This window comes from Capsicum annuum, chromosome 9, assembly GCF_002878395.1.
Source record: "Capsicum annuum cultivar UCD-10X-F1 chromosome 9, UCD10Xv1.1, whole genome shotgun sequence".
Lineage (NCBI taxonomy): Eukaryota > Viridiplantae > Streptophyta > Magnoliopsida > Solanales > Solanaceae > Capsicum > Capsicum annuum.
The window spans coordinates 200519822-200532353 of NC_061119.1; the positions used below are offsets into that span (position 1 = coordinate 200519822).

Here is a 12532-nt window from a genome sequence, read left to right on the forward strand (position 1 = left end):
TTTTTGAATTACATGATTGTTTTTACTCATATAAATTTCGTTAGAGGTGGGGTGAGGGAGGGATATTAGCAATCTATTACCTTTAAATTGTGAATAGAATAATTAAAAAAAAATATGAAATATAATTTATTTTTTTTACAATGACATGATTATTTTTTCGTATAGATTTAATTAGAGATAAGAGGGATTGAGTTAGGTGGGGATGAAAACGGAGGGATGGGGGTAAAATATTTTATTTTAAATTCAAGTTAGCCTTCTCAAGCGGATAAAGAGGTGGATCATCTGATCTTGAAATAGGCGAGGTAGAGGCGGAAGGTGGGTGAGGTAGATTTTTTTTTTTTTCGCATTTTATTAAAAAATAATATGATAGTTGAATTTTTCTTTAAGGTAATATGATTTAATATGCTCAAGCGAGACATTTCGATATAAAATAATTGAAAGAATATTTTAATATTATCCGCGCATCGCGCGGGTACGTACACTAATTCATTCTAATACATACCATCATCCACAAAGCTTTAACCCCATTAAGAGTCAGTATTTCTTCAAATCTTCTTCCAAGAGTTGTATTTGTGTAAGATGCAATTTCGTTGTTCTTACAATTCCAGGCAGCAAATAAAATTCTTATTTCTCCAAGGAAACATAAAAAAGGAAGGTTTCTAGCCTCAACCAAACAACCGTTAATACATTCGACAATATTAGAGGTGATCATTCTACCCCTATCTACAGGGGAAAGGGAGTGACATCGAGACCATTTTTCATACCCAACATCCTTAAGATATTCCTTAACTCTTTTATCAACCTTAGCAACCTTTGGCATAATAAATTTAAAATCTTCTTTTCTATAAGCTTTAGCCATGGAATAATATAGGTCACTAAGTCTATCTTTTCTTTTTCTAAAATGGGTGCAAACGTTTTTCCATAAATGTCAAATACATGTTAGATGAGGGACATTAGGATAAACAATGCTTACACCTTTTATGATACTTTCATTTCTGTGTGATACAACACACATGTTGTCTCGTTCACCAAATGTCTCTCTAAACTATTGAAAAAATCAAATCCACGAATTGTCATTCTCCGAATCAACAACACCATAAGCTAATGGCAGAATACAACTTAAATATAAAAGAAACAAGGAAAACAATGCAAAAAAAATAATGTCAACTATAAATATGCTAATTTAAGCAGTTTCATGAATTATTATACATATAACATCAATGTATAAGCTCATATAATACATAGTAAACAACAGAACAATAAAAGAGAATAATAAAACATGAAAGAACAGTACCTGCACCATCTAATGTTCTTGCCGATACAAAGGTTCCTTCGTATGGATCACTTAAATGAGCCACGTCAACAACTACGACAGGTCAACAGAATTCAAAACCCCTTATCATGGGATGCAATGTAATAAACAAGTATTTAAACTCATTATCCACGGCTTTATGCATCCTAATGTGTGATTTTGGATACACTTGATTCAACATATAGATATAACGGGGCATTTTTCTATATCCATCTGTTGGCCCACCTCTAAGCATCGCAATCGCTTTCTCTTTTTGCGTGCCAGGCTTTCATGTAGTTAATATCGACTCCGTAAACAGCCTTCATCTCGTCAATAATGTCCGCAGGGGTGTGTATTCTCTTGTGATTGATTAATTTTAGAGCTGTAAATTCACTCACAAAATTTGTTGTCGCAACCACATTATTCAGCACTCTGTCGCTAAGACTACAAGTATGCTCCGAATCAAATATTTTAATCATAAATAATTTCGATTCATTCATACAAGACGCCTTCAAGACCCACTTGCAATTTTTGTTACGACAAATCAGTACATAGCTGCATCAATATATAAAAATCTAAGTCAATGTATTAAACAAAACTATTACAATTTAAAATAGAAAGACAGAAATGGAAATAATGGTATTGCCTAACTATATTATACATTTTTCGGTATGTATAATAAAATATTATACATTCGTATTTTAACTTTAAAAAACATACAAGAAATAAAAGCAACTACATAATGTATTAAACCGTAATATCATACATTTATTTGATTGACACAGTTTATTTATACATTATCAAGCATGTATAATCATACATTATACATTCGTAATTTAACAATCATAAGCAACAGGTCACACAACTACACAATAAATACTTCTACAAAACCTCTAACAACAAATTTTCATACATTATAAGCTCAGCAAATATATTTGACACTTTTATATCATACCTTTTTTTGTCGGATCGTTTCACTTTAGTGTTGAAGCCATTAGCTATTGCATGTCTTGCATTACTGAAACAACAGTTTCCTTATCCTTGTAAATCTGATTCACCATTATTTCAGTATTCTTGCAATCAGTAATGAAGTTTTTCACTTCAATTTCAGGAACATATAGAGCATACTGATTATCCGTTTCAACAACTGTTAACGCAACCGAATCATATTCACTATCCTCAATACACATTACAAGACCTGTTTCTTTATCAAACTCTATTTCACTATTGGATTTGTCGAAAGTTGAAATACAAAGCGGAGAATTAACCAACCCAGAAAATTATTTCTTCAACTCAACATAAACCCTCACTCTATTGTCGGTTCTCAGGACAATTAGAGAAGAATTTCCTTCAACCACATATTTAACTTCAATTTTTTTATGAACTTCGTCGATATCCAATCCCATGGCGATCGTAGAAACCAATTTCAAGAAAGTAATACTTTCCGAAATAATTATTGCGTCACTTTTGTATTACTCGTAATTTCTGACTGTCAGATTCCAGAATATCGCAGTAATAGAAGAAATTGGTTATTTTTTTTGCTTTCCAGATCTTGAACCAAAGATTAAAAAAAAAAACGTTTAAGATTTTTTTTGAAATTCAAATATCAGTTACTAGTTTTAGCCATAAACCACTTAATGTTAGCTAATTATTGCCGTTAATTAAGGAACAGTAAAATAATTACTGATTTCAATTACCTTAAATTTAGGATTAGCTGTTTCATCATACATTCAATCAGTGCATAATACTTGGCCGAATGTATGAGTATCTTTGCCATAATTCGGGAGAGAGAAAAAAAAGAGGGGATTTTATGTAATTACTTTCATTACCTAGAGAATTTTTATGGTTTACACATAAAAATATCCTTTCTATACACAATAATTTATACTTTCTACATATTTAGCTTAGCGGATGTAACTACTTTTGGCTGATGAACCAAATGTGTAACTTGCTTAACTCTTTTGCCTCGAGTATATTTCTTGAAGAACTGTATCCAATTTGATGGAGACTAAAAGTATTATTGACTTAAAAATGGTTCAGTGTATATTTAAAGGAACTATTTCGGCCATCTTTGTCATTTACTCTAAGTAAGACCACTTTGAAACTCTGCAAGCTTTTATTAGAACGTGGGGTTGCTGGTCATTCATCTGTCACTAAGAAATGTGGTCATATGACTGTCACTAAGTCAACATATTAATAGGTAAATGTGAGCTAAATTTGGATAGGTCAAAACAGATCAAAATCATAGACGGGCATTATTCATCAACTTCAAAATTTGGTAGAAATAATACTTATGGGCCATTGTTCGATTTTGTCTTTGAAAAATAACTATTGCTCAAGAGTTTAAATTAATTTTCATTGGTGAAATTCTAGGACTAAAGATTTTGAAAGTCACAATGGCTATTTTCAATTGTGGGAACTAAAGAATCGGGAAAATTATACTCCATGACTTTAGAAATAAGATGACTTGAACTTTTAACTCTCACTTGTATCAGTGATAAACCTTCAAGATCAAAAATGAAAACTTGTTAAATTTGAATTTTTTTCATGAGACAATCATGGTCAAAAGTTTAAGATTATCCACCTCCGATGTGCTATTCTTATAAATCGTGGCTATTCGTGAAATTTTCTCCAAAATTTATTTGGTAGGTCAGAATAGACTTGATCAAGATTGACCAAATAACATGGTTATGGCCCAATCCCTAAATTCCCTCCTTTCTTATTTGTTTATTTGGAAAACAAATGTGATACAACTATTTTTGTTAAAATATTACCTTAAGTTTTTTCAAATTTACATAATTCTCAATCTTCAAATTTGATTTTGTATATTTAGATTCACGTTGCATCCCAACCTATCTGGTTACACTATTTTGATCGTCTCGATCTAATAGTTTGATAGATTATTTTAAATTCAACTCGTCAAATTAAGCTAACAAACAAGTCATAGTCCAACCACTGTAAAACTATAGTCTATTATTATTATTATTATTATTATTTAAAAAAAAGAGTAAATTTTGCCACCTCTATTTACAGGCTAGTGATTTGAAGACAACAATTTGGTTTTATGGGTGTAGAGATAGTTCTAGTGGCAAGAGCAGATGCAGTAGCAACAAATTTGATCCAAACCAATGTTAGACACAGGGGATCATCTTGACGATTTAATTCCACTTAGTGGCGAATTTTATCAATAGAAAAAGCAACTCTAGTTTTTGAAGATTACCTAATCCTTTTTTAATCAAATTTCAATTTCATCGTACTGTTGATCGTTATTATTTCCCGCAAATGTGTTTATCTACAGTTCGCAATCAATGTCACCACTTGACTGAACGGAGAACCTAACTAGCTAGCTCATGGCTGCTGGAAAAACAGGGCCAGAACTTCAATCCATTGAGGATAACTGGCTAGCAAAGGCATATCTCAAGACGTAATTTTTTGCATCTTTAATTAGTGAATGTAATTATTTTATACGTAATAGTTTATATTTTTGTAACTTTAATTTGTGAATATAATTATTTTCATCGACCAGCCAAATATGTAACTATTTCTTTCTTTTGTAGTTTAACTTTTGTTCCTTTTAGATACCTATACCGTTTCCCTAATGAAAATAGATAGCTAGAAAAGAGGAGATTAATTAGCTGAAAAGAAATAAAAGGTTAGGAAAAAAAATAGATAGACAGAATTAGAACCTCAGAAATTTTTTCTTCCCAGTGGCATAATATGTTTATACTAAACCAAGCAATATACGTTACCTTAAGAATAACAAATTAAGTGCCACTATATAAATTAACCATGTGCCACTAAAAGCTTCATATGATCGTGTTACTAGCTGAAATCCTTACTCCTTCTAGTTTTAAGCTGGTTGAAGAACTATTAACGTACGACCCCAATTCTTATTGAGATGGATTATCTTTTGGCCAAGCAAACATTGAAAAAATTGGAGAGCTCCTATTCTTGTTTTGATATTATTGTGCAAGATTGTAAAACACTCATGTGTAACTTTACTTCTATATCTTTGTCTTTTATTAAAAGGTCACCGAATCAGTGTGCCCACATGTTAGCTAGGACTGCAAGTTCTATGTCATTATGCATTCGCGTCTTCGATTCATGATGTACATGGTTACTATTTGAATAATATTTGAGCTGCTGGTTCTTCTTTTTAGTGATGAACTAGTAATAAATAAAAAGGTTTTATTGTAAATAACTATAGCAATTGCCCCTATAGCTCAGTGGTAGAGCGCCAGTCTTGTAAACTGGAGGTCTGTAGTTCGATCCTGCATGGGGGCACTATTTCTCTTTTAAATTTTATTAATTGCATTTCTTAAAACATGCTTAAACTTTTTCTTATTGTAAGAAGTAATTAATTCAAAATTTACTTTTACATTAATTGCATTTTAAAAAAATTTCAAACTTTTTCTTTTTAAAATTTTATTAATTGCATTTTTAATAATTTAAAAACATGCTTAAACTTTTTCTTATTGTAAGAATAAATTAATTCAAAATTTACTTTTACATTACTATTCATTAGATAGATGGACTTTAAAATTTGTTGCCATGTTACCATCATTTAATTATTTTTATAGGTGCTTATCAATAATCAGTGTGGAACTAATCAGAATAATCCTAAAAGTCATTAGTTATAACGTCGCGAAAGGTCAACCCTTCTTAGATTTTAAAAATTTTAGACGTTAGTTTCTTTTATAAAAAATAACAATGAGATTTTAGACATTCTAAATTCCCCTCTCTACATCCACCCATGTTGAACAACTAAACCCCCCCCCCCCCCCCACACACAGAGAGGTCTGACAAATAGAGCTAGTGTGGACACAAATAATATGTGAGCCTAACATCTTAACTCTTATATTATGATAAAAATTACATTAAGAAATGAATCATCCCTTTAATTCAATACTAAAAGTTAATTCAAGAAAATAAGAATAGTTAAAGATTATATAAAGAAAAACTGTTATCCCACCCACCGATACGAAACTACTAACAAAAAATAAAAAGTATCTTCACAATTGCAGTTGAAAATTATAAATACCTAGGAGAATATTCTTGCCCTGCAATATAAAAAATTTGGTTTTTGAAGGACCCGGATAACTATGAAACAACCCTGTGATTGTGAAGGACCACAGAATATTTTGAAACTACTATGCTATACTTGCTTGTATATACTAGTGAAGAGCACGTACTTTGATAATAATAAGTGTATATATAAGAATAAATTATTATTATTATTTATATCAAAAATATATGTAATCAGTCTTCAAAAATTTCACTATTATGAATCAAATTCATTTAAAGTTACTTAAGGCTAATTTCTTGATAGAGAAAAACTTACCCTTCGAAAGATCTCTCATTTCTCTTTTTCCATACCACCCACGTCAAGGCAAGTAAAATCACATTTCATGCCATGTGTCTTCTCATCCAAGACTAATAATTATAAATAATTATGAAATAAATATATGAACAAAAAATTAAAAAAAAAATAATACATTGAAATATCAATTATCTAATATTATACTTTAAAAGAAAAAATATATTTTAGAATCTTGATGACTTCACTAAAACATAAATTGAGCAATGTAAGTTATTCCTAACGTCCATCTCTAAGAAACTGATGGAAGAATGAAATAGGCTATAAGTTTAGTTTGCTAACTCATGAAATCTCTAATCCCAATTCAGTTTTATCTTCTAATACCCAAGCAATGACTTTATTTGATACTTGTTTGACACTATGATTTGTTTGTCATGACAAATCACAATTTTCATTTAATTTTTCTCTCAATTGTCTTTTTTTTTTTTTTTTAATGTAAGTATGATTATGACGAAAGAGTATTAACTTGAATTACGTCATAATAAGAAATATGACTAACATGAATAAGAAATAAATTTAAAACAGGAAAAATATACCTTAAATTTACTTGTAATCGGCGTGAAGTCTTGTTTGCACTTTTTACACAAATCTTTCTTCATCTGCACAAACATATTAAAGAATAAATCGATAATGATTCATTTACGGAGGAAATAATTTAAGATTATGAAAAAAAATATCTTATAAGTTAAAGAATATTCAACTTTGTTAAGCCTAATTTAAACCAACAACAAAAGAATATAAACTTATTTTGAAGATAAATTTAAACAACCAAAAAAAAAGTATCAAACATAAGCTTAAGACCCGGCGCCATAGAGGAAAGCTCATATTTGTAAAAAAAAAAAAAGTTAAAAGATAAAAAGGAATTTGGATCCAGTGGTTAGAAGTATATGTCAACTCTATATATTTAATTAAAATAAAATATAATTCTTTACATATATTTTAGGATTGTTAATTTATTTTCATATATTTTAGGATTCATATATATTTTAGAATTCGTATATTTTTAGTTTAGGATTCTTAATTTCTTTCCATATATTTATCTTATCAGGATTTTTCTCATATATTTTAGGAGTCCTTAATTTAATAATATAATAATTGAAAGAAAAATGTGAAAAGACGATTTTGTCTATTACAAAATATTTTAATGAAGAGTAAAAAATTCGAATCACTTTTTTAAAGGTTTTCATACTTTTAATATATTATAGATACAGATATAGATTATAGATTCATCATAATTATTCCAATTATTTTGATAAATAGATACTTTTAAGGCTGCTGATTATAAATAAGCTATTGTATCCTAACTAAATAAAATCGAGTTTCGGCGATGTATGATCATCACATTTACAAAAATAATGGAAAAATGATCAAAAATATTCTTCTACTATGTGCAAAAGTTAATTTATACCTTCTGTTAAATATTTCGTCTACTATTGCCACTAGCGAATTTAGAATTTTTGTTCAGGGGGTTCGATGAAAATTACATTATAAAGCAAAGTGGACACCCGCTAAATTTTAACCTTCCTTATCATGCCTCTTTAACATTTCTTCTCAGTTTTACTTTGTGAGTCCTTCTTAAATAATACCGTGCCTTTTTCTTACTTTCACTATAAAGTTATATTTTATTTCAAAAAAAAATTCCTTCAAATTAATCCCCTACCAAAAAATGAGGTTCTTAAAAATGTGCAAGTATTGAATTATTTATATTATAATATATAATTAGTACTTAATAAAAAATAAAAATAAAAATAAAAATTACTGAATGACATCAATATTAATATGTTGAATGATAAAATATAATTTAAAAGAACGAACTATGTAATTCGATCAAATAATCTATAAAAGTTGACAAATTCAAAATTTTCTATATTATGTAAAATTAGTCAAATATATGAAACTATTTTGAACAAACGTGACATAAAACGCATAAAAAGAGATACACATAATATGTTGTTGTTGTCTTTTTTTTTTTTTGGGGGTGGGGTGGGGGGTGGGGGAGGGATTTGATAATTAATTTGAAAGTTATATAAATCTAGCTATTACTTTAAACTAATACTAAAAGCATGAAAAAATTATATGTATTGAAATATTTTTCATTCCAACTATATAAAATTTTTGAACAAAATATTTTAGGCTCAATATTTATACTTGAAAAAACAATAAATAAATAATTTTTAAGTAAATAATAAACATACATAAATGAATTAAATGAGCTAATTAATTTCTGTTAATCAAGGCTCAATTGTCAGAGTGAAAAAAGCCAAAGCCCAACTACTCATTAACATATAAAGGAATGAGAAGGAGAAAAAGTTTTCAAAAAACTACCAATCAACCCCACAACTTAAAGCACTGAAATGAATTCCCCTTGACCATTGAGCCATATATTTCAGTTATATTGAGGGGTTCATTAAAACCATTATATCTATATAATTTAAATTTGACCTTATATATATAATGTAATTTTTCGGTTGAGGGGGTTCGGGTGAACTCCCTCACCGCCACGTAGATTCACCCCTGACCATTGCTCCTGACGCTACAAAATTGATGTAAAAATACCCCTTCTCCATGTAGGCACTCCAACATGACAAACACCGGCCCAAGTGGCCTTATATTTCGCTGAGATAAATATCACGTGACATGTAAACTCACCGCCCCAACTACCGTTTAATGAGAGAACAAGGAATGGTGAAATAAAAACAAGACAAACAGACATATAGTTTCTTGACCGGTAAAGGTGAAACCAATATGGATCATAAGAGATCCTTGCCTTGTGATAAAGGGGATATTGTTTAATAGTAACATTAATTAATTGTAATTAACCAATCTTTTGATTGTAAAGGACCAAGCAGATTAGTGGTCCTTTACATATTCATCATGATTAGTCCAATAATTAGGCATCAAAGGACATTAGATTCTACAAGATTTTATGTTCATTCTTAAGTCTATTATTGTTAAGTTTGCTTGAACTTTTTGTTTCTTATGGAAAGATATTGTACCAAAAAGATTGTCATGAATTTCCGCTGAAAGATATATTATAAATGTCTTTGTACATGAATTGATTGATATTTAAAAAACTAGTATTACTATTCGAAGTTAAGTTGAAAAAGGATATCACGTTGAAGATTGGTATATATGAATATGAAAACATAGTTTAAATAGCTCTATTAAACCCCACTAAAACCTATCTTTCAAATTCTATATTTCAAATTTGAAGTTGAAATAATAAATCAATTTGATAAATAAGTACTTATTCAAAATTAATAATCTTCAAATATTATTCATATTTTTTGGAATAATTAAGATCTATGGACAAACGGGTAGTAACATCTCTTAAGATTGTTCACGGGTATACATAGCGAAAATTGGGAAAAGTTGCTTATGAAAAAGGATTTTAAATTAATAAGTTAATTTGCTTTAAACTAGGTGTTAGCTATTGCCTAGATCAAGTGAATGTGATACTTGGAAAATGACAAGCTGAACATGATAAGAAATTTTATTTTGAGTCTCTAATCGCACATCCTACGAAAATTATCATTCCCTACCAACTATTATTATTTCCAAAACTTATATATCTAATAAAAGTAACTCCTAATTTATTTTGTGAATATAGAAAATATTTCAAAATAATTTATTTTCATGAAAATAACTTGCATCGTACACAAGACACCTAAAAATTACGTCAATATAACCCTACATGACATGTAACCAGGGGCGGACCCACATTGATTCAAGCGGGTTTAGTTTGAACCCGCTTCATCATATTTTTTTTTTTCATTTTACGTGTATTAATTTTCTGAACAAATGTATATGTACATAAAATGAACTCACTTTTTTAGTAAAAAGGTGCAGCTCAATGGTAGAAGATGGTTCAATTAGACAAAAGGTTGGGGGTCAAAACTTATTGGGGGCGCTTTTATATTTTACCCTCCACTTTTTTAGACTCTAGTGCGTCCTCCAGATATTAATTATAGTTTGCAGTGAAGTAGTAATGAATTATTAGTTTAGTTTTTCTTTAATATATTATTTGAAATTGGTTTAAATTGTTGATAATAATTTAGGTTAATATATTAACTTATTTGTTATTATGCCTAATTTAAATTATTTTATAATATACAAAGCTGATTATTTTTTTCGGTTAGTGTGTCTTTGTTATTTTCTTGTTTTATTTATGATTTTAATTTCAAAATTGCTATATTTTTTTTAATATTATTTGTAATATTAATATTTAAAATTTTATATTGAAGATATGTGAAAAATTTCAATTTTATAATTAGATTAATGATATAGTATTTGTTAGGAAATTATATTATTTTTTTTATTTACTCTTTTCAAAATTGCTATATTTTTTTAATATTATTTGTAATATTAATATTTAACATTTTATACTGAAGCTATGTGAAAAATTTCAACTTTATAATTAGATTAATGATAAAGTATTTGTTAGAAAATTATATTATTTTGTTTATTTACTTTTTCTTTTTAAATTGAACACCATCTCAAAACAATATTTTCAAAAGTATTAGGGGAGCATATATTTTAGAATAAAATATCACCTCAAAATAATTTCTCTAGGGGTATTATGAGAATAGAAAAATGATAATTATTATTAGTTATCCACTACTAAAAAAGTTGCAAAAAGCGGCAAAAAAAAAAAAAAAAAGACCTCAAAATAGGTAGAAAATAAGAAACCTCAGGAGGTCGCTTTTCCCCTTAATTTATTTTTTTATTTTATTTTTAAATGAAGAGACTTCATGAAGTCGGTAAATGATAAAAAATTTCAGCAACATAATATTAGGCATTTAAGAGGTCAAAAATAAAAGGCGAAAAAGTTAGCGCCAAAAGACAATTATAAAATCGCCAAAAGACAATTATAAAATATGAAGCGAGTCAATAAAATTTTAAATATTGCGACCTCGTGAGGTCGCTACAATTTTAATAAATTAATATTTATTATTAAAAATAATGGTATGTCACTATATTAAATGTAAAGTCAAAAAATATATTTATTATCTTTTAATATTTATTATTATAATTAAAAGAATAAAACCCCAAAATTAAAACCCAGCTCTCTCAAAATTCTCTTTCAAATCGCTTCTATAAACAGTTAATTGCTGGCAGCAGCACTCTTTGAGGGCTTTCTGTTTTTCTCTTTCTGATATATACGTTGATGTTTTTGCATAAGTGCTTCTAACTTTTATATTAACCTTTTCTTATATTCAGAAAATATTCACAATATTCTCAATCATAATATACCCTGGCCTGGAGTTCCAGAGGAATTGAGTCCTGAAACATATGATCTCATTGACCGATAAGAGAATCCTTGGCTATTCTTATTAATCCCAATATAATTTTACTTAACAGTGAATACTTTGGCCAGTAGCTCGTGTGAATTTTTAAATTTATTTATTCCTAAATGAGTAATAAGTAATCTGTACGTTAGAGAGGCAGTGGAAGTTCTAATTGGTGTTGACTACAAAGACTGGTGTTTTATATTGAAAGATTTCTGATTGGATATGGATGGACTTAACAAAATGTAGGATGAAGTAGTCCAAATGATTTGGTTGAACAACTTGAGGTTGGTAGGTGTGTTTATCTAAAATGTGCAATACCATTGTTCGCATCCCAATAAATGGCAAGATTAGTTGAATTTTCACCATTTATCGATCCAGGTGGTGGAGTTACCACACCCAAGTTGGTTCAGAGAAAGTAGGTGCTCGAGGATTAGTTCAAGTGTTGGCCTAGTTAGTACCTTTATTTTGAGGGTGGGGGTTTGGTGAGTAGGGGAGAAAGAGCTAGGAAATTCCAATTTTCTCTTTCTTATATTAATTTATGTTAGAAATAGCTTCTATACCTCTAAGACGGGT

The 12532-nt window shown here is 28.9% G+C and overlaps 1 non-coding gene across 1 annotated transcript; it reads left to right on the forward strand.

The window, feature by feature from the left end:
• Positions 1-5503: 5503 nt before the first annotated feature.
• On the forward strand, positions 5504-5575 carry TRNAT-UGU. Its single transcript has one exon. It is a non-coding gene; the product is annotated as a tRNA-Thr (tRNA).
• The last annotated feature ends 6957 nt before the right edge of the window (positions 5576-12532 follow it).